The sequence below is a fragment of the Buceros rhinoceros genome, unplaced genomic scaffold (genome assembly GCF_000710305.1).
Source record: "Buceros rhinoceros silvestris isolate BGI_N320 unplaced genomic scaffold, ASM71030v1 scaffold35097, whole genome shotgun sequence".
NCBI lineage: Eukaryota > Metazoa > Chordata > Aves > Bucerotiformes > Bucerotidae > Buceros > Buceros rhinoceros.
The window spans coordinates 1-4,327 of record NW_010422177.1 but is presented as its reverse complement, the minus strand read 5'-3'; the positions used below and the strand labels follow the sequence as shown (position 1 = coordinate 4,327).

The 4,327-nt window shown below is 39.1% G+C and overlaps 1 long non-coding RNA gene across 1 annotated transcript in view; it reads left to right on the top strand.

Annotated features, from left to right (window-relative positions):
- Nucleotides 1-3,415, top strand: part of LOC104496785 — an 8,072-nt gene extending 4,657 nt beyond the window's left edge. The window contains exon 4 of the long non-coding RNA XR_727820.1: nucleotides 3,321-3,415. This is a non-coding gene — a long non-coding RNA (uncharacterized LOC104496785). The remainder of the gene's footprint in view (nucleotides 1-3,320) is intronic.
- Nucleotides 3,416-4,327: the final 912 nt, after the last annotated feature.

Sequence of the window (4,327 nt, the reverse complement as noted above, 5' to 3'; positions counted from 1 at the left end):
GGAAAGAGTTGCTGAAAAAAGCGGTACAAACCCACGTGTCATAGTTCTTAATTTTATTTGCAGTTTATTGCCTTCCTTTGTTTTCTTGTGTTACTTCAGCCTAAGTTCTAAAACGCTGAGAAACCTCTTTGAATCTTTAGTTCAAAGTGAAAGTATCTCTAAAACAAGTAACATGCATTTTGATTAGCAAATAAATGGAGACTTTGGACCATACTAGAAGTTAACAATTTACAAGGTATTCATAGGTTTTTCAGTTTTCAGCATTGCAGTATGCTAAAGAATTGTAGCCTAATATGTAATACTTAAAGAATGACAGGGAAGAAATTTTTTTTGTGTATTCTGGCTGCTATACATGTCAAAAGAAACCTCAAAAGAACTTACACTTAGAAAAGAGTTAAGAAAGGTAAGTTTTGCATATATATGAAATAATCAGCATATTGATAGCAGTGGACAAGTTTGTTGCAAAAATGACTACAGATTGGTTGTGTGGTTTTTAAGTTAACAAAAGAAGAAGAAAAAAAAGGTTCTGTCTGTCTGAAATAGCATTAATAGCAGTGTTGTGGTTTAACCCCAGCCAGCAATTAAGCACCACACAGCCGCTTGTTCACTCTTCTGTCCCCAGCAGAATGGAGAATAGAAGCATAAGGGTAAAAGTGAGAACACTTGTGGGCTGAGATAAGAATGGTTTAATAATTGGACAACAATAATAATAAGTAAAATAACAAAGAGAGAGAAAAAAAAACAAGAAAGAAAAGTGATGCAAATGAAAACAAATGCTCACCACCAACTGACTGAGCCGGTCCCTGAGAAACGGCCCCGACTAACCTTCCCTCTAGTTTTATTGCTGAGCATGTCATCATATGGTATGGAATATCCCTGTGGTCGTTTGGGGTCAGCTGCCCCAGCTGGGTCCCCTCCCAGCTGCTTGTGTGTCCCCAGTCTACTTGCTGGTGGGGTGCTGGTGCTATGAAGAGCAGAAAAGCCCCTGATTCTGTGTAAGGGCTGCTCAGCAGCAATAAGGAAAACCACCCTGCATTATCAATGCTGTTTCCAGTATAAATTCAAAACCTAGCCCCATACTAGCTACTCTGAAGAAAATGAACTCTACTCCAGCCAAAGCCAGCACAAGCAGTTGGCCGACTATATCTACAGAGATGCAAACTTTTTACATCTACGCAGGACCAATTGCAGCATGTACCAACTTGCATGCAGTAGATCTCAGCAGACATCGGCAAAGCTGCATCTACAGACAGCTCTTTAAATAGGATCCTCAGCAGAGCCCACCACGTGTTGCAAAAAATCACAGAAGGACAAAAGTTGGAAGGGGATTCTGAACATCATCTAGTCACACCCCTGGCTCAGAACACCGCTCTTGACCACTAAGCGTATCTCAGATATTAGCAAAGGACTAGAGTACTGTCAGTAGGCTGGGATGTTCTTTCTTAGGCAGCTATGAGAAGGAAGATGATTATGTTAACCAGCCAACTTCACAAGTACCATTTAGTTCTGTCAGTGCACAAAAGGTTGGTAGAGAGTTAGACAGGTAAGGGTGTCTTACAGTGTGGGCCTCAAGGGTCATGTTGAGGAAATAGTGAGCTTTCTGTCAGCTGTAGAAAAAGAATTTGTGAATAAACAGGGTTTTTTTCCTCCTGTAGTAATAGTTTGTCATTTGGACGCAAATTCTTCTACTGAAGTATCTCATTTTTGGTCATGAAATTTACAACTCAGTATTTTTCTAACGGTTAGAGCAAATTGTCTATGTGAGAATAAGACCATTCATCAGTACTTTTGATCATCATACTTGCAAAATCTTTGTAAAAAAAGAGTGCATTCATATGCAAGGTGCCAAGAAGTTTGCCTAAACCACAGTGATGAAAAGTCTGCAGGAGGGTCATGTACTCCTAAATAATGTTAGCTTTTAAAAAAACACTGAAATAATTTGCCTGTTGTTCTTACAGGCAACTGTTGTTAAAGTCAAGACAAAAATATCCTAAACATATGGAATACTTCTAGTAGAAAAGACTAAGCTCTTAGTCCTGTAACTGATCTGGGAATGTGAATCCAAGTTACCAGACTTCAAGACAGACTTATTCTGTAGCTAAATGCTAATTAGTTGTATCTTAATATCACATATCAGAGAAAGAGATTTTTGTGAAAACCAGGGACTTGTGGATGTTGCAGTGCAGTCAGCGTAGCCTACTGTCAGATGGACTGCCCAGGTTGTAAAAATAGTACTCGGAAGGCGTCTTCAGCACCCAGAGAACGTTAGGGTATGAGGTTAATAGACACTTGTAAAATAAATCAGAGCTGTTTAAGGAGAGAGGTACAGCTGAATGTGTGAAGGATACGTGCGGGTGTTACTTACGTTGAAGCTAAGTTTCTGTTTGCCAGGGTTGCTTTTTTTCTTTTTAGCACTTAAATTTCTGTCTAGTATTATCCTCCCAGGAAAGATGAGGTTCAGCTAGATGAGGTGCATCATATGATGTTGCGTTGTATTTGTGTGTGATGAACAGTGTGCTATTGTGTCTGCATAATGAGATTCAGCATTTTGGTGGGGTTTTTGCTGTTTGTTTATTTTTTTCAGAAAAATACAAGGACTGACCTAGAATACTCAGGTCTCCAGAGATCAAACAGATGTGGTATCAGGCCTCTCTGGAAAATTGGACTTAAAAGAAATGAATTCGTGAAGTCAAGAGGGAGGATATTGCATATTTTCACAGGCACTTGAACTTCTTGAAAGTTCAGAAATAACTTACTAGCTTTTCTATTGTTGGGGGTTTTCCCCCCTACATCAGTATTTTTCTTAACTACTGCTTAAAGATCTTTATCATCCAAACAGCTCATTCTTCTTGTTTTCATCAAAAAAACCCAAACAAAGCAACTTGTGTTCCGTGAAGCGTTCTACCTGGAAAGTAAGGTGTTGATCCAAAAAGTAGAGATGGAGGGTCAGATGTCTTTGTGAACACTTTCTCTCTCCCTATTTTATTGTGCAATATCGCAGTAAGAAGGCTGTGGCTATTATTTGTCCAAAGACCTTGCGCTGGCAAAGGGCAGAATAGACCTTTTCAATCTGTAGAAAGACAATGCAGTATTTGTGTGTCGTCTTGATCCTTTACCCAGCTACATGAGTTTTGGGGGCACAGTTGTGTGGCATGCAAGTGTATAATTTATTCCTAAATACTGAGGAGTCTGGTTTGGTCTTTGTATGGAGACTTGAGGGAAAACTTGTAAGAGAGCTATGGTATGTTTAAGAGCAAGTTAGGGCTTTAGACTTTTATTCATCTTTTCTTTCATTTGTTTGCTTTTATTGCTTTGGCCAGTTAATGGAACCCCAAGCAGTCAATTATCCACCCCAAAATCTACAAAGTCCTCCAGTTCTTCACCAACAAGCCCAGGCAGCTTTCGTGGACTCAAGGTAAGTGCAAGAACCATCAAAACTCCCAAATTCTGTTATTCATTAAATGATACAGTGATGCTGAAGAGGAAAAAAAGAAAACAACCAAAAAAAGAGTTACAATTCTATAGAATAGCCTTACTAGTATGATTTTTGAGTTAGAGAAGAGATCTGAAGTAAGATTTTTTTTATTTTGTCTTTGGTTGGCAGGATGAAACTCCCAGCCTAGGAAAGGTGGAGAGTGATGGTGGCTTGAATACACCAGTAATTTATATTTCTTCAGTCTATATAAATGTAGTGTCCTCTTTTGCGTACCTCATAGTCTTGTAGCATTGCCCAATATTTCATCTGAAGCACCCTTCTTCACCTGTGGCACACAAATTCTCCTCTTGATGGAGTTTCCCGCTTGAATGTGCGTGAGGAGTTCCTTTAGGAGCAGCTTGATGTCTGGCAGATTTTTCTCTGTGATGCACCAAAAGAATTCTCTTCCTCTCCCACTTAAACGGTAGCGTTAACAGTTCTTAGAGACTTCTCTGTGTCTTTCACTTGGTGAAATAAAAGGCACAGTCTGCAGCATGCTTGAGCATCCTACTGCTGCATTTGTGCAGCCTCATTATGAAATCAGTTGCAGCCTTCCTGGAAGGACACTGGATGGTTTATACTGATTATTCTAATCGAGTAATAGCTCCCATTGGTGAACACAACTGTTGTGAAGAGGCTGCGTAATTCTGTGGAAAACCGTTTTCCAAACAGAGACTGGCTAAAGGACGTAATTGGAATAGTATTTAGATTTGGAGTTTGACATGCTAATTGTTAGCAAGTCTTTGTTTTGCAAGGATATGGTACTGATTTCTTCCAGGCTTCTGTGATAATTCCAGGGAAATACTTTGATTTTTCTGTTTAATTCTAATATATTTTATATTTATATATTCT